Here is a 19,745-nt window from a genome sequence, read left to right as displayed (position 1 = left end):
GTTGCGATTGCGATAGGAGAGCCAGATCATCTGCGAAGTCTAGATCGTCCAGCTGCATCCTAGATGACCCTCCAGATGTTGACGTCTTCATGATCCAGTCGATCACCAGGAGAAAGAGAAAGGGTAAGGTTGAGAGTAAGCAACCTTGTTTGGCTCCATTCTTTCTTTCAAACGAGTCTGTGGGCTGTCCTTCATACACGATTTTGCAGTTTACTCCATCATGTTGTTGACTAACTTCTCAGGCACGCCATAGTTTTGACCTGTTAGTGCAACCAAATGCATTCTTGCAGTCAAGTTTATGTAGAGTGGTGAATTCCATTCAAGTGATTGTTCTACAATGTTCCGTAGTGTTGCAATCTGGTCGGTACACTATCGATTCTTATGAAATCCAGCCTGTTGGTCTCGAATTTAGGCGTCTACGGAGTCCTTCATTCTGTTTAACAATACCTTGTTGAAGACGTTACCTGGTATTGAGAGAAGGGTGGTGCCTCTGTAGTTCTCACACTTGATGAGATCACCTTTCTTTGATATCTTGATGATGTGTCCTCCTTTCCAGTCTGTTGGTACTTGTTCTTCATCCCAAATATTATTGAAGATCATGTTGAGTGTATTTGCAGTTATTGCTACATTTTCTTACAGTGCATCTACTGGAATGTTGTCTGGTCCTTCTGCTTTGCCGATCATGATCCATCTGGCGACCACGCTGATCTTTTCAATTTTTGGTGGGCGCATCAGTCAAGCCTTGCGTTACTAACTGGCATGCTATGAAAGGTGACAATACATTTCGTGTATGTGAAGAATGTGATTTCTTAAAGATTTAGTTTATGAGATATAGAGATGAAATTAAAAGGAAGGTTGTTGTATCATTCAAAACCAATCACTTTGATGGCGAGGTAAGTTGATGCAACAAGTTATACATTTTCTCAGGATTCTTTAGATAGTTATTTTGCTTCAGCCGTTGAGAAGTGGACAGATAGTAGTTCAAGTGAACAGTTCAGTAAGTATTCAAGCGGTTTTCTTTAGCTTTCAGTTGCATTTCGAAGGAAGATCGCTCCATACGTCTTAAGCCTGAAGTTAATTATTTTTCATCAAGTAATTCTTTTTTATTGATCCTATGTTTTCTAGGATTTAATATGTCAAGAGCTGAAAACATTTTGGGAACAGTTAGGTGATACTTGCTTGCCACCAGCTTTAGAGTTAGTTCGTGATATTATATGATATTTTTGTAGTCTAGTTGCTAATTTGGCATGTGATATTAGGGAGGACTTTTTCAACCACATTGATGATTTTTTACCTCTGGTTGTTAGTGCTATAATAAGAAATTCGAAGAATGCAGAGTTTCTGGCTCATTGTTTCGAGTGCTTGTCACATTTGGTTTATTTCTTACATCGACCTATGGTTAAGAACATTCGGAAAATTTTAAAGTACTTGTCATTTCTTATTCTATCAGTCACATTAGGTGCTTTCTGCCCTTGCTATCTCACTGCTCTTCTGACATCCCAAGGTTTACAGCTGAATGTTTAGCCTTTTTGTTCAGAAAGTTTGTGGATAAAATTGCGTTGTTCCATACTTTGGAAGAAATGATTGAAAATCCTGAGGTTTGATTTAATTTTAAAGTTTTCAAAAATCATATTCAGTGCCTTGGAGCTGTGTTGGTAGAAATGTTGTCAGGTGTCGGTGAAAAAGTGCATACGACTTCTTTGGAGGTAATGCATTTTACATCTTGGAATTGTTAGATTCTTCCTTGTTTATTAGATTCTCTGTTTAGCTTAAGCTGCGATAGTAAACAATCTGTACAGTTGGATTGTGATAGCCACAAAAGTGAAAATAACCCGCCAGATGTTAGCAATGCCTCCATGAAGATGACAAGTCCAGTGAACGACTGCTGTTCAGTTTCGAAAAGCGTTATTGCTGTCAGTTATTCACTGTCACAATTGGTAAAGCGGTCTCCATCTTCTGAACAAATAAACTACGTTATTCAACATTTGACCCGTCAATGCCAGCGCTTATCATCTTCTCCTAATCTTCAGTATTTTCGCGAATATCTCACACTTCTGACTAGTTTCATCCAGTCACTTGCGAAATCTGAATTTATGTCTTTATTTGAAGAAAATATTAGCAAGGTCAGTTTCCTTTTTACGCAGTTATTTATTCTCTGCTACCTTTCAAATATAGTACCAGGCACAAATAAGCAAAATGTTGATACATAAAAGTTTGATTTGTTATCTTAAAACAACTTAATAATAGCTTCTTCAAGTTAATCCGATAATTTATCTGTTCTTGAATTATTTGTACTATGCCTGATATTTGTTCGATACCGTATTTAAGACCAGTGTAGTGCTACAGGTTTGTGACTAATCTGTTTACGTAAAAAGTTTGTTTTGTGTCTGGCTATCCCAGGATCCTGTGGTATCTTCATCCAAATTTACTGGCGTTGGTATTTCACTGTGAGCTATTATACAGACATCACTGATCGCTTGGATCATAGAATAATGTCACGACAGCTCTAATATCATGACGAGATCAGTAAACAAGCTTTTCGAATTGACAAATAGAAAACGAGTATGTAACACGTCATTTGTCTTGAATACGGTCTCGTACAGACAGTATGTATCGAAGCTAAGACTACTAAGATACAAACCCACCTGTTGTCTGAACTGCATCAGTGTCCGATCGTTGGAGGCCAAACTAAATGGCGCACGTGGTTTCGGAAAACCTGACTCAGTATTCGGTGGTAATATTCATACTTTCGAGTATTTAATAACAAAATTTGAGTTGGAAAATGAAAGTAAAAGCATTCAAAATAAAAAGTATGAATATGAGGAATTTGTTTGGAACTAAGCAATTGCAAATGTCGTTTATATAAACAGCCATGCGGAGCAAAAGCGTGTTCATATTAGTGCATGCTCTAGGATACTGTCTGGGTTCTTATATCGAAATAAATGATTTTCTTGGATCACTTTCTCAAGCCTTGACCTACAGGTCTAATCCACAAAACTGTTGGCCATCGTCAGGATAAGCAAGTGCATGGTAGCTAGTAATCAAATATTGGTTACAACATCACCTAATTCGTCAGGACCCTATGGTCTATGTTCTCTGACTTTAGGATTCTTCCTCACTCCTTCGCACATTCCTCGTATCTGCCAACCCAGTTTGAGCGCCGGTTATTCTCTTCCCGTTCTCTCGCTGTGTTGATTATATCTGCCCAGGTTAAAGTAGGATAAAATAATTGTTTCAGCTCATTATTGATAGCAGTTTGTGTCAAAAGTTTTCATTATATTTACAAACGTATTAACCCCTGTAGTCAAAATAAACCAAAATTTATTCCCTGACAGTAATGCTGGCAATTAACTCATGGATGTCTATGAACTTCCTATTTACTAAAATTGAACTCTGTAATTTGGTCCAAGTAACATGACATAGTCATTAGCTACCAAGTAGATGTTTATTTGTGGGTTATAATTTTCTTTTATCTAGATCCTTATAACTTTGAACAACTGTTACTCATCACCAGACGTGCTCAACTTATGTTGCGTTTTCCTAAAGTCTGTATCTACAAGATACAATCCTTATGACTTCGTAAAATCAGTAAGTTCTGATTCTTTATTTAAACTTGAGGCAAAATTAGGTAATTCAGTGTAAAACTCAAACATTAGAAAGTCGGTTTGAACTTTTGAAAAACTTGGCAAATTGGCAATACTTTGATAGAGTAAGTTAACATTAAATTTTTTTGTTATTCAATGACCTTACTATTTCTAACAAGAAATATGAATTCCTATTTCACTCTCCATAATGCGAAAAACAATCACACTCTCAATACACAATTTCATTTTCCTGCGGTAATAGACGACGCCAGAGCGACAGTTAAAGTCCTCAGTCATTATAAACAACATAGAAAGTAGGTTACAATCGACAGCAAATGAACTAATATATAACAGCTTCAACACAACATAAAATAAATAACAGTGAACTAACAAAATCAGTACCAATAACGATTTCATGATAAATAACAAGGAAATATCGAAAAAAACACGTTTAATAATAAAACAAGAAAGCGAAATAAGAGAGATAACATCGCTTAAGTATATAGGCACTGATGTTCTTTCTCTGTGATTGATTGATGTATAGACGGATAGACTGACTGCGATTACTTATCTTCTTTGGTTAATACTTGTTGAGTGCACATCAGAGTCAGCTGCATTCGGTTATACGTCCATGTGTGCAGCGTTAACTGTGTGCGAAATAGACATGCGATATGATAGTGTTGGAATTATTTCCACATGATGATATTGCAACATTAGTGTTGTTGTCTAAAATGTGAGTGTGGTGTTGATATGTTGTTATTTGTGGTTGTTGCGTGTGATGTTGTTTAGTGTAGAGGGATTGATTAGTGGTAGTTGTGTTTGTGAGAGTATGTGGTAGGTAGGTAGTGAATGTGTTTGTAGTGGTATGGTTGTTGCCCCATGATCGAGTGATCACACTTAGTGTTGATCTTATGTTTCGTGGGGAAATGGATGAGTCCTGATCGATCTACACATGTTTTGTATACTGGACATGTGTGTGAACCAATCTGGATACATGATTGTGTGTAATTGTGTAGTGGATGTTTGTGTATCTGTGTTGTTTGTGATTAGTTAATATGTGTGTATTTGTGGTAGGTGTTATTTGTTTGTTTGTGATTGTTTGACTGGTTGATTGATTGGTGTATAGATTGGTTATGTTGTTTGGTTGATGTTTGTTGAGTGCACATCAGAGTCAGCTGCATTCGGTTATACGTCCATGTGTGCAGCGTTAACTGTGTGCGAAATAGACATGCGATATGATAGTGTTGGAATTATTTCCACATGATGATATTGCAACATTAGTGTTGTTGTCTAAAATGTGAGTGTGGTGTTGATATGTTGTTATTTGTGATTGTTGCGTGTGATGTTGTTTAGTGTAGAGGGATTGATTAGTGGTAGTTGTGTTTGTGAGAGTATGTGGTAGGTAGGTAGTGAATGTGTTTGTAGTGGTATGGTTGTTGCCCCATGATCGAGTGATCACACTTAGTGTTGATCTTATGTTTCGTGGGGAAATGGATGAGTCCTGATCGATCTACACATGTTTTGTATACTGGACATGTGTGTGAACCAATCTGGATACATGATTGTGTGTAATTGTGTAGTGGATGTTTGTGTATCTGTGTTGTTTGTGATTAGTTAATATGTGTGTATTTGTGGTAGGTGTTATTTGTTTGTTTGTGATTGTTTGACTGGTTGATTGATTGGTGTATAGATTGGTTATGTTGTTTGGTTGATGTTTGTTGAGTGCACATCAGAGTCAGCTGCATTCGGTTATACGTCCATGTGTGCAGCGTTAACTGTGTGCGAAATAGACATGCGATATGATAGTGTTGGAATTATTTCCACATGATGATATTGCAACATTAGTGTTGTTGTCTAAAATGTGAGTGTGGTGTTGATATGTTGTTATTTGTGATTGTTGCGTGTGATGTTGTTTAGTGTAGAGGGATTGATTAGTGGTAGTTGTGTTTGTGAGAGTATGTGGTAGGTAGGTAGTGAATGTGTTTGTAGTGGTATGGTTGTTGCCCCATGATCGAGTGATCACACTTAGTGTTGATCTTATGTTTCGTGGGGAAATGGATGAGTCCTGATCGATCTACACATGTTTTGTATACTGGACATGTGTGTGAACCAATCTGGATACATGATTGTGTGTAATTGTGTAGTGGATGTTTGTGTATCTGTGTTGTTTGTGATTAGTTAATATGTGTGTATTTGTGGTAGGTGTTATTTGTTTGTTTGTGATTGTTTGACTGGTTGATTGATTGGTGTATAGATTGGTTATGTTGTTTGGTTGATGTTTGTTGAGTGCACATCAGAGTCAGCTGCATTCGGTTATACGTCCATGTGTGCAGCGTTAACTGTGTGCGAAATAGACATGCGATATGATAGTGTTGGAATTATTTCCACATGATGATATTGCAACATTAGTGTTGTTGTCTAAAATGTGAGTGTGGTGTTGATATGTTGTTATTTGTGATTGTTGCGTGTGATGTTGTTTAGTGTAGAGGGATTGATTAGTGGTAGTTGTGTTTGTGAGAGTATGTGGTAGGTAGGTAGTGAATGTGTTTGTAGTGGTATGGTTGTTGCCCCATGATCGAGTGATCACACTTAGTGTTGATCTTATGTTTCGTGGGGAAATGGATGAGTCCTGATCGATCTACACATGTTTTGTATACTGGACATGTGTGTGAACCAATCTGGATACATGATTGTGTGTAATTGTGTAGTGGATGTTTGTGTATCTGTGTTGTTTGTGATTAGTTAATATGTGTGTATTTGTGGTAGGTGTTATTTGTTTGTTTGTGATTGTTTGACTGGTTGATTGATTGGTGTATAGATTGGTTATGTTGTTTGGTTGATGTTTGTTGAGTGCACATCAGAGTCAGCTGCATTCGGTTATACGTCCATGTGTGCAGCGTTAACTGTGTGCGAAATAGACATGCGATATGATAGTGTTGGAATTATTTCCACATGATGATATTGCAACATTAGTGTTGTTGTCTAAAATGTGAGTGTGGTGTTGATATGTTGTTATTTGTGATTGTTGCGTGTGATGTTGTTTAGTGTAGAGGGATTGATTAGTGGTAGTTGTGTTTGTGAGAGTATGTGGTAGGTAGGTAGTGAATGTGTTTGTAGTGGTATGGTTGTTGCCCCATGATCGAGTGATCACACTTAGTGTTGATCTTATGTTTCGTGGGGAAATGGATGAGTCCTGATCGATCTACACATGTTTTGTATACTGGACATGTGTGTGAACCAATCTGGATACATGATTGTGTGTAATTGTGTAGTGGATGTTTGTGTATCTGTGTTGTTTGTGATTAGTTAATATGTGTGTATTTGTGGTAGGTGTTATTTGTTTGTTTGTGATTGTTTGACTGGTTGATTGATTGGTGTATAGATTGGTTATGTTGTTTGGTTGATGTTTGTTGAGTGCACATCAGAGTCAGCTGCATTCGGTTATACGTCCATGTGTGCAGCGTTAACTGTGTGCGAAATAGACATGCGATATGATAGTGTTGGAATTATTTCCACATGATGATATTGCAACATTAGTGTTGTTGTCTAAAATGTGAGTGTGGTGTTGATATGTTGTTATTTGTGATTGTTGCGTGTGATGTTGTTTAGTGTAGAGGGATTGATTAGTGGTAGTTGTGTTTGTGAGAGTATGTGGTAGGTAGGTAGTGAATGTGTTTGTAGTGGTATGGTTGTTGCCCCATGATCGAGTGATCACACTTAGTGTTGATCTTATGTTTCGTGGGGAAATGGATGAGTCCTGATCGATCTACACATGTTTTGTATACTGGACATGTGTGTGAACCAATCTGGATACATGATTGTGTGTAATTGTGTAGTGGATGTTTGTGTATCTGTGTTGTTTGTGATTAGTTAATATGTGTGTATTTGTGGTAGGTGTTATTTGTTTGTTTGTGATTGTTTGACTGGTTGATTGATTGGTGTATAGATTGGTTATGTTGTTTGGTTGATGTTTGTTGAGTGCACATCAGAGTCAGCTGCATTCGGTTATACGTCCATGTGTGCAGCGTTAACTGTGTGCGAAATAGACATGCGATATGATAGTGTTGGAATTATTTCCACATGATGATATTGCAACATTAGTGTTGTTGTCTAAAATGTGAGTGTGGTGTTGATATGTTGTTATTTGTGATTGTTGCGTGTGATGTTGTTTAGTGTAGAGGGATTGATTAGTGGTAGTTGTGTTTGTGAGAGTATGTGGTAGGTAGGTAGTGAATGTGTTTGTAGTGGTATGGTTGTTGCCCCATGATCGAGTGATCACACTTAGTGTTGATCTTATGTTTCGTGGGGAAATGGATGAGTCCTGATCGATCTACACATGTTTTGTATACTGGACATGTGTGTGAACCAATCTGGATACATGATTGTGTGTAATTGTGTAGTGGATGTTTGTGTATCTGTGTTGTTTGTGATTAGTTAATATGTGTGTATTTGTGGTAGGTGTTATTTGTTTGTTTGTGATTGTTTGACTGGTTGATTGATTGGTGTATAGATTGGTTATGTTGTTTGGTTGATGTTTGTTGAGTGCACATCAGAGTCAGCTGCATTCGGTTATACGTCCATGTGTGCAGCGTTAACTGTGTGCGAAATAGACATGCGATATGATAGTGTTGGAATTATTTCCACATGATGATATTGCAACATTAGTGTTGTTGTCTAAAATGTGAGTGTGGTGTTGATATGTTGTTATTTGTGATTGTTGCGTGTGATGTTGTTTAGTGTAGAGGGATTGATTAGTGGTAGTTGTGTTTGTGAGAGTATGTGGTAGGTAGGTAGTGAATGTGTTTGTAGTGGTATGGTTGTTGCCCCATGATCGAGTGATCACACTTAGTGTTGATCTTATGTTTCGTGGGGAAATGGATGAGTCCTGATCGATCTACACATGTTTTGTATACTGGACATGTGTGTGAACCAATCTGGATACATGATTGTGTGTAATTGTGTAGTGGATGTTTGTGTATCTGTGTTGTTTGTGATTAGTTAATATGTGTGTATTTGTGGTAGGTGTTATTTGTTTGTTTGTGATTGTTTGACTGGTTGATTGATTGGTGTATAGATTGGTTATGTTGTTTGGTTGATGTTTGTTGAGTGCACATCAGAGTCAGCTGCATTCGGTTATACGTCCATGTGTGCAGCGTTAACTGTGTGCGAAATAGACATGCGATATGATAGTGTTGGAATTATTTCCACATGATGATATTGCAACATTAGTGTTGTTGTCTAAAATGTGAGTGTGGTGTTGATATGTTGTTATTTGTGATTGTTGCGTGTGATGTTGTTTAGTGTAGAGGGATTGATTAGTGGTAGTTGTGTTTGTGAGAGTATGTGGTAGGTAGGTAGTGAATGTGTTTGTAGTGGTATGGTTGTTGCCCCATGATCGAGTGATCACACTTAGTGTTGATCTTATGTTTCGTGGGGAAATGGATGAGTCCTGATCGATCTACACATGTTTTGTATACTGGACATGTGTGTGAACCAATCTGGATACATGATTGTGTGTAATTGTGTAGTGGATGTTTGTGTATCTGTGTTGTTTGTGATTAGTTAATATGTGTGTATTTGTGGTAGGTGTTATTTGTTTGTTTGTGATTGTTTGACTGGTTGATTGATTGGTGTATAGATTGGTTATGTTGTTTGGTTGATGTTTGTTGAGTGCACATCAGAGTCAGCTGCATTCGGTTATACGTCCATGTGTGCAGCGTTAACTGTGTGCGAAATAGACATGCGATATGATAGTGTTGGAATTATTTCCACATGATGATATTGCAACATTAGTGTTGTTGTCTAAAATGTGAGTGTGGTGTTGATATGTTGTTATTTGTGATTGTTGCGTGTGATGTTGTTTAGTGTAGAGGGATTGATTAGTGGTAGTTGTGTTTGTGAGAGTATGTGGTAGGTAGGTAGTGAATGTGTTTGTAGTGGTATGGTTGTTGCCCCATGATCGAGTGATCACACTTAGTGTTGATCTTATGTTTCGTGGGGAAATGGATGAGTCCTGATCGATCTACACATGTTTTGTATACTGGACATGTGTGTGAACCAATCTGGATACATGATTGTGTGTAATTGTGTAGTGGATGTTTGTGTATCTGTGTTGTTTGTGATTAGTTAATATGTGTGTATTTGTGGTAGGTGTTATTTGTTTGTTTGTGATTGTTTGACTGGTTGATTGATTGGTGTATAGATTGGTTATGTTGTTTGGTTGATGTTTGTTGAGTGCACATCAGAGTCAGCTGCATTCGGTTATACGTCCATGTGTGCAGCGTTAACTGTGTGCGAAATAGACATGCGATATGATAGTGTTGGAATTATTTCCACATGATGATATTGCAACATTAGTGTTGTTGTCTAAAATGTGAGTGTGGTGTTGATATGTTGTTATTTGTGATTGTTGCGTGTGATGTTGTTTAGTGTAGAGGGATTGATTAGTGGTAGTTGTGTTTGTGAGAGTATGTGGTAGGTAGGTAGTGAATGTGTTTGTAGTGGTATGGTTGTTGCCCCATGATCGAGTGATCACACTTAGTGTTGATCTTATGTTTCGTGGGGAAATGGATGAGTCCTGATCGATCTACACATGTTTTGTATACTGGACATGTGTGTGAACCAATCTGGATACATGATTGTGTGTAATTGTGTAGTGGATGTTTGTGTATCTGTGTTGTTTGTGATTAGTTAATATGTGTGTATTTGTGGTAGGTGTTATTTGTTTGTTTGTGATTGTTTGACTGGTTGATTGATTGGTGTATAGATTGGTTATGTTGTTTGGTTGATGTTTGTTGAGTGCACATCAGAGTCAGCTGCATTCGGTTATACGTCCATGTGTGCAGCGTTAACTGTGTGCGAAATAGACATGCGATATGATAGTGTTGGAATTATTTCCACATGATGATATTGCAACATTAGTGTTGTTGTCTAAAATGTGAGTGTGGTGTTGATATGTTGTTATTTGTGATTGTTGCGTGTGATGTTGTTTAGTGTAGAGGGATTGATTAGTGGTAGTTGTGTTTGTGAGAGTATGTGGTAGGTAGGTAGTGAATGTGTTTGTAGTGGTATGGTTGTTGCCCCATGATCGAGTGATCACACTTAGTGTTGATCTTATGTTTCGTGGGGAAATGGATGAGTCCTGATCGATCTACACATGTTTTGTATACTGGACATGTGTGTGAACCAATCTGGATACATGATTGTGTGTAATTGTGTAGTGGATGTTTGTGTATCTGTGTTGTTTGTGATTAGTTAATATGTGTGTATTTGTGGTAGGTGTTATTTGTTTGTTTGTGATTGTTTGACTGGTTGATTGATTGGTGTATAGATTGGTTATGTTGTTTGGTTGATGTTTGTTGAGTGCACATCAGAGTCAGCTGCATTCGGTTATACGTCCATGTGTGCAGCGTTAACTGTGTGCGAAATAGACATGCGATATGATAGTGTTGGAATTATTTCCACATGATGATATTGCAACATTAGTGTTGTTGTCTAAAATGTGAGTGTGGTGTTGATATGTTGTTATTTGTGATTGTTGCGTGTGATGTTGTTTAGTGTAGAGGGATTGATTAGTGGTAGTTGTGTTTGTGAGAGTATGTGGTAGGTAGGTAGTGAATGTGTTTGTAGTGGTATGGTTGTTGCCCCATGATCGAGTGATCACACTTAGTGTTGATCTTATGTTTCGTGGGGAAATGGATGAGTCCTGATCGATCTACACATGTTTTGTATACTGGACATGTGTGTGAACCAATCTGGATACATGATTGTGTGTAATTGTGTAGTGGATGTTTGTGTATCTGTGTTGTTTGTGATTAGTTAATATGTGTGTATTTGTGGTAGGTGTTATTTGTTTGTTTGTGATTGTTTGACTGGTTGATTGATTGGTGTATAGATTGGTTATGTTGTTTGGTTGATGTTTGTTGAGTGCACATCAGAGTCAGCTGCATTCGGTTATACGTCCATGTGTGCAGCGTTAACTGTGTGCGAAATAGACATGCGATATGATAGTGTTGGAATTATTTCCACATGATGATATTGCAACATTAGTGTTGTTGTCTAAAATGTGAGTGTGGTGTTGATATGTTGTTATTTGTGATTGTTGCGTGTGATGTTGTTTAGTGTAGAGGGATTGATTAGTGGTAGTTGTGTTTGTGAGAGTATGTGGTAGGTAGGTAGTGAATGTGTTTGTAGTGGTATGGTTGTTGCCCCATGATCGAGTGATCACACTTAGTGTTGATCTTATGTTTCGTGGGGAAATGGATGAGTCCTGATCGATCTACACATGTTTTGTATACTGGACATGTGTGTGAACCAATCTGGATACATGATTGTGTGTAATTGTGTAGTGGATGTTTGTGTATCTGTGTTGTTTGTGATTAGTTAATATGTGTGTATTTGTGGTAGGTGTTATTTGTTTGTTTGTGATTGTTTGACTGGTTGATTGATTGGTGTATAGATTGGTTATGTTGTTTGGTTGATGTTTGTTGAGTGCACATCAGAGTCAGCTGCATTCGGTTATACGTCCATGTGTGCAGCGTTAACTGTGTGCGAAATAGACATGCGATATGATAGTGTTGGAATTATTTCCACATGATGATATTGCAACATTAGTGTTGTTGTCTAAAATGTGAGTGTGGTGTTGATATGTTGTTATTTGTGATTGTTGCGTGTGATGTTGTTTAGTGTAGAGGGATTGATTAGTGGTAGTTGTGTTTGTGAGAGTATGTGGTAGGTAGGTAGTGAATGTGTTTGTAGTGGTATGGTTGTTGCCCCATGATCGAGTGATCACACTTAGTGTTGATCTTATGTTTCGTGGGGAAATGGATGAGTCCTGATCGATCTACACATGTTTTGTATACTGGACATGTGTGTGAACCAATCTGGATACATGATTGTGTGTAATTGTGTAGTGGATGTTTGTGTATCTGTGTTGTTTGTGATTAGTTAATATGTGTGTATTTGTGGTAGGTGTTATTTGTTTGTTTGTGATTGTTTGACTGGTTGATTGATTGGTGTATAGATTGGTTATGTTGTTTGGTTGATGTTTGTTGAGTGCACATCAGAGTCAGCTGCATTCGGTTATACGTCCATGTGTGCAGCGTTAACTGTGTGCGAAATAGACATGCGATATGATAGTGTTGGAATTATTTCCACATGATGATATTGCAACATTAGTGTTGTTGTCTAAAATGTGAGTGTGGTGTTGATATGTTGTTATTTGTGATTGTTGCGTGTGATGTTGTTTAGTGTAGAGGGATTGATTAGTGGTAGTTGTGTTTGTGAGAGTATGTGGTAGGTAGGTAGTGAATGTGTTTGTAGTGGTATGGTTGTTGCCCCATGATCGAGTGATCACACTTAGTGTTGATCTTATGTTTCGTGGGGAAATGGATGAGTCCTGATCGATCTACACATGTTTTGTATACTGGACATGTGTGTGAACCAATCTGGATACATGATTGTGTGTAATTGTGTAGTGGATGTTTGTGTATCTGTGTTGTTTGTGATTAGTTAATATGTGTGTATTTGTGGTAGGTGTTATTTGTTTGTTTGTGATTGTTTGACTGGTTGATTGATTGGTGTATAGATTGGTTATGTTGTTTGGTTGATGTTTGTTGAGTGCACATCAGAGTCAGCTGCATTCGGTTATACGTCCATGTGTGCAGCGTTAACTGTGTGCGAAATAGACATGCGATATGATAGTGTTGGAATTATTTCCACATGATGATATTGCAACATTAGTGTTGTTGTCTAAAATGTGAGTGTGGTGTTGATATGTTGTTATTTGTGATTGTTGCGTGTGATGTTGTTTAGTGTAGAGGGATTGATTAGTGGTAGTTGTGTTTGTGAGAGTATGTGGTAGGTAGGTAGTGAATGTGTTTGTAGTGGTATGGTTGTTGCCCCATGATCGAGTGATCACACTTAGTGTTGATCTTATGTTTCGTGGGGAAATGGATGAGTCCTGATCGATCTACACATGTTTTGTATACTGGACATGTGTGTGAACCAATCTGGATACATGATTGTGTGTAATTGTGTAGTGGATGTTTGTGTATCTGTGTTGTTTGTGATTAGTTAATATGTGTGTATTTGTGGTAGGTGTTATTTGTTTGTTTGTGATTGTTTGACTGGTTGATTGATTGGTGTATAGATTGGTTATGTTGTTTGGTTGATGTTTGTTGAGTGCACATCAGAGTCAGCTGCATTCGGTTATACGTCCATGTGTGCAGCGTTAACTGTGTGCGAAATAGACATGCGATATGATAGTGTTGGAATTATTTCCACATGATGATATTGCAACATTAGTGTTGTTGTCTAAAATGTGAGTGTGGTGTTGATATGTTGTTATTTGTGATTGTTGCGTGTGATGTTGTTTAGTGTAGAGGGATTGATTAGTGGTAGTTGTGTTTGTGAGAGTATGTGGTAGGTAGGTAGTGAATGTGTTTGTAGTGGTATGGTTGTTGCCCCATGATCGAGTGATCACACTTAGTGTTGATCTTATGTTTCGTGGGGAAATGGATGAGTCCTGATCGATCTACACATGTTTTGTATACTGGACATGTGTGTGAACCAATCTGGATACATGATTGTGTGTAATTGTGTAGTGGATGTTTGTGTATCTGTGTTGTTTGTGATTAGTTAATATGTGTGTATTTGTGGTAGGTGTTATTTGTTTGTTTGTGATTGTTTGACTGGTTGATTGATTGGTGTATAGATTGGTTATGTTGTTTGGTTGATGTTTGTTGAGTGCACATCAGAGTCAGCTGCATTCGGTTATACGTCCATGTGTGCAGCGTTAACTGTGTGCGAAATAGACATGCGATATGATAGTGTTGGAATTATTTCCACATGATGATATTGCAACATTAGTGTTGTTGTCTAAAATGTGAGTGTGGTGTTGATATGTTGTTATTTGTGATTGTTGCGTGTGATGTTGTTTAGTGTAGAGGGATTGATTAGTGGTAGTTGTGTTTGTGAGAGTATGTGGTAGGTAGGTAGTGAATGTGTTTGTAGTGGTATGGTTGTTGCCCCATGATCGAGTGATCACACTTAGTGTTGATCTTATGTTTCGTGGGGAAATGGATGAGTCCTGATCGATCTACACATGTTTTGTATACTGGACATGTGTGTGAACCAATCTGGATACATGATTGTGTGTAATTGTGTAGTGGATGTTTGTGTATCTGTGTTGTTTGTGATTAGTTAATATGTGTGTATTTGTGGTAGGTGTTATTTGTTTGTTTGTGATTGTTTGACTGGTTGATTGATTGGTGTATAGATTGGTTATGTTGTTTGGTTGATGTTTGTTGAGTGCACATCAGAGTCAGCTGCATTCGGTTATACGTCCATGTGTGCAGCGTTAACTGTGTGCGAAATAGACATGCGATATGATAGTGTTGGAATTATTTCCACATGATGATATTGCAACATTAGTGTTGTTGTCTAAAATGTGAGTGTGGTGTTGATATGTTGTTATTTGTGATTGTTGCGTGTGATGTTGTTTAGTGTAGAGGGATTGATTAGTGGTAGTTGTGTTTGTGAGAGTATGTGGTAGGTAGGTAGTGAATGTGTTTGTAGTGGTATGGTTGTTGCCCCATGATCGAGTGATCACACTTAGTGTTGATCTTATGTTTCGTGGGGAAATGGATGAGTCCTGATCGATCTACACATGTTTTGTATACTGGACATGTGTGTGAACCAATCTGGATACATGATTGTGTGTAATTGTGTAGTGGATGTTTGTGTATCTGTGTTGTTTGTGATTAGTTAATATGTGTGTATTTGTGGTAGGTGTTATTTGTTTGTTTGTGATTGTTTGACTGGTTGATTGATTGGTGTATAGATTGGTTATGTTGTTTGGTTGATGTTTGTTGAGTGCACATCAGAGTCAGCTGCATTCGGTTATACGTCCATGTGTGCAGCGTTAACTGTGTGCGAAATAGACATGCGATATGATAGTGTTGGAATTATTTCCACATGATGATATTGCAACATTAGTGTTGTTGTCTAAAATGTGAGTGTGGTGTTGATATGTTGTTATTTGTGATTGTTGCGTGTGATGTTGTTTAGTGTAGAGGGATTGATTAGTGGTAGTTGTGTTTGTGAGAGTATGTGGTAGGTAGGTAGTGAATGTGTTTGTAGTGGTATGGTTGTTGCCCCATGATCGAGTGATCACACTTAGTGTTGATCTTATGTTTCGTGGGGAAATGGATGAGTCCTGATCGATCTACACATGTTTTGTATACTGGACATGTGTGTGAACCAATCTGGATACATGATTGTGTGTAATTGTGTAGTGGATGTTTGTGTATCTGTGTTGTTTGTGATTAGTTAATATGTGTGTATTTGTGGTAGGTGTTATTTGTTTGTTTGTGATTGTTTGACTGGTTGATTGATTGGTGTATAGATTGGTTATGTTGTTTGGTTGATGTTTGTTGAGTGCACATCAGAGTCAGCTGCATTCGGTTATACGTCCATGTGTGCAGCGTTAACTGTGTGCGAAATAGACATGCGATATGATAGTGTTGGAATTATTTCCACATGATGATATTGCAACATTAGTGTTGTTGTCTAAAATGTGAGTGTGGTGTTGATATGTTGTTATTTGTGATTGTTGCGTGTGATGTTGTTTAGTGTAGAGGGATTGATTAGTGGTAGTTGTGTTTGTGAGAGTATGTGGTAGGTAGGTAGTGAATGTGTTTGTAGTGGTATGGTTGTTGCCCCATGATCGAGTGATCACACTTAGTGTTGATCTTATGTTTCGTGGGGAAATGGATGAGTCCTGATCGATCTACACATGTTTTGTATACTGGACATGTGTGTGAACCAATCTGGATACATGATTGTGTGTAATTGTGTAGTGGATGTTTGTGTATCTGTGTTGTTTGTGATTAGTTAATATGTGTGTATTTGTGGTAGGTGTTATTTGTTTGTTTGTGATTGTTTGACTGGTTGATTGATTGGTGTATAGATTGGTTATGTTGTTTGGTTGATGTTTGTTGAGTGCACATCAGAGTCAGCTGCATTCGGTTATACGTCCATGTGTGCAGCGTTAACTGTGTGCGAAATAGACATGCGATATGATAGTGTTGGAATTATTTCCACATGATGATATTGCAACATTAGTGTTGTTGTCTAAAATGTGAGTGTGGTGTTGATATGTTGTTATTTGTGATTGTTGCGTGTGATGTTGTTTAGTGTAGAGGGATTGATTAGTGGTAGTTGTGTTTGTGAGAGTATGTGGTAGGTAGGTAGTGAATGTGTTTGTAGTGGTATGGTTGTTGCCCCATGATCGAGTGATCACACTTAGTGTTGATCTTATGTTTCGTGGGGAAATGGATGAGTCCTGATCGATCTACACATGTTTTGTATACTGGACATGTGTGTGAACCAATCTGGATACATGATTGTGTGTAATTGTGTAGTGGATGTTTGTGTATCTGTGTTGTTTGTGATTAGTTAATATGTGTGTATTTGTGGTAGGTGTTATTTGTTTGTTTGTGATTGTTTGACTGGTTGATTGATTGGTGTATAGATTGGTTATGTTGTTTGGTTGATGTTTGTTGAGTGCACATCAGAGTCAGCTGCATTCGGTTATACGTCCATGTGTGCAGCGTTAACTGTGTGCGAAATAGACATGCGATATGATAGTGTTGGAATTATTTCCACATGATGATATTGCAACATTAGTGTTGTTGTCTAAAATGTGAGTGTGGTGTTGATATGTTGTTATTTGTGATTGTTGCGTGTGATGTTGTTTAGTGTAGAGGGATTGATTAGTGGTAGTTGTGTTTGTGAGAGTATGTGGTAGGTAGGTAGTGAATGTGTTTGTAGTGGTATGGTTGTTGCCCCATGATCGAGTGATCACACTTAGTGTTGATCTTATGTTTCGTGGGGAAATGGATGAGTCCTGATCGATCTACACATGTTTTGTATACTGGACATGTGTGTGAACCAATCTGGATACATGATTGTGTGTAATTGTGTAGTGGATGTTTGTGTATCTGTGTTGTTTGTGATTAGTTAATATGTGTGTATTTGTGGTAGGTGTTATTTGTTTGTTTGTGATTGTTTGACTGGTTGATTGATTGGTGTATAGATTGGTTATGTTGTTTGGTTGATGTTTGTTGAGTGCACATCAGAGTCAGCTGCATTCGGTTATACGTCCATGTGTGCAGCGTTAACTGTGTGCGAAATAGACATGCGATATGATAGTGTTGGAATTATTTCCACATGATGATATTGCAACATTAGTGTTGTTGTCTAAAATGTGAGTGTGGTGTTGATATGTTGTTATTTGTGATTGTTGCGTGTGATGTTGTTTAGTGTAGAGGGATTGATTAGTGGTAGTTGTGTTTGTGAGAGTATGTGGTAGGTAGGTAGTGAATGTGTTTGTAGTGGTATGGTTGTTGCCCCATGATCGAGTGATCACACTTAGTGTTGATCTTATGTTTCGTGGGGAAATGGATGAGTCCTGATCGATCTACACATGTTTTGTATACTGGACATGTGTGTGAACCAATCTGGATACATGATTGTGTGTAATTGTGTAGTGGATGTTTGTGTATCTGTGTTGTTTGTGATTAGTTAATATGTGTGTATTTGTGGTAGGTGTTATTTGTTTGTTTGTGATTGTTTGACTGGTTGATTGATTGGTGTATAGATTGGTTATGTTGTTTGGTTGATGTTTGTTGAGTGCACATCAGAGTCAGCTGCATTCGGTTATACGTCCATGTGTGCAGCGTTAACTGTGTGCGAAATAGACATGCGATATGATAGTGTTGGAATTATTTCCACATGATGATATTGCAACATTAGTGTTGTTGTCTAAAATGTGAGTGTGGTGTTGATATGTTGTTATTTGTGATTGTTGCGTGTGATGTTGTTTAGTGTAGAGGGATTGATTAGTGGTAGTTGTGTTTGTGAGAGTATGTGGTAGGTAGGTAGTGAATGTGTTTGTAGTGGTATGGTTGTTGCCCCATGATCGAGTGATCACACTTAGTGTTGATCTTATGTTTCGTGGGGAAATGGATGAGTCCTGATCGATCTACACATGTTTTGTATACTGGACATGTGTGTGAACCAATCTGGATACATGATTGTGTGTAATTGTGTAGTGGATGTTTGTGTATCTGTGTTGTTTGTGATTAGTTAATATGTGTGTATTTGTGGTAGGTGTTATTTGTTTGTTTGTGATTGTTTGACTGGTTGATTGATTGGTGTATAGATTGGTTATGTTGTTTGGTTGATGTTTGTTGAGTGCACATCAGAGTCAGCTGCATTCGGTTATACGTCCATGTGTGCAGCGTTAACTGTGTGCGAAATAGACATGCGATATGATAGTGTTGGAATTATTTCCACATGATGATATTGCAACATTAGTGTTGTTGTCTAAAATGTGAGTGTGGTGTTGATATGTTGTTATTTGTGATTGTTGCGTGTGATGTTGTTTAGTGTAGAGGGATTGATTAGTGGTAGTTGTGTTTGTGAGAGTATGTGGTAGGTAGGTAGTGAATGTGTTTGTAGTGGTATGGTTGTTGCCCCATGATCGAGTGATCACACTTAGTGTTGATCTTATGTTTCGTGGGGAAATGGATGAGTCCTGATCGATCTACACATGTTTTGTATACTGGACATGTGTGTGAACCAATCTGGATACATGATTGTGTGTAATTGTGTAGTGGATGTTTGTGTATCTGTGTTGTTTGTGATTAGTTAATATGTGTGTATTTGTGGTAGGTGTTATTTGTTTGTTTGTGATTGTTTGACTGGTTGATTGATTGGTGTATAGATTGGTTATGTTGTTTGGTTGATGTTTGTTGAGTGCACATCAGAGTCAGCTGCATTCGGTTATACGTCCATGTGTGCAGCGTTAACTGTGTGCGAAATAGACATGCGATATGATAGTGTTGGAATTATTTCCACATGATGATATTGCAACATTAGTGTTGTTGTCTAAAATGTGAGTGTGGTGTTGATATGTTGTTATTTGTGATTGTTGCGTGTGATGTTGTTTAGTGTAGAGGGATTGATTAGTGGTAGTTGTGTTTGTGAGAGTATGTGGTAGGTAGGTAGTGAATGTGTTTGTAGTGGTATGGTTGTTGCCCCATGATCGAGTGATCACACTTAGTGTTGATCTTATGTTTCGTGGGGAAATGGATG

This window comes from Schistosoma haematobium, chromosome 6, assembly GCF_000699445.3.
Source record: "Schistosoma haematobium chromosome 6, whole genome shotgun sequence".
Lineage (NCBI taxonomy): Eukaryota > Metazoa > Platyhelminthes > Trematoda > Strigeidida > Schistosomatidae > Schistosoma > Schistosoma haematobium.
This window is presented reverse-complemented; position numbering follows the sequence as displayed.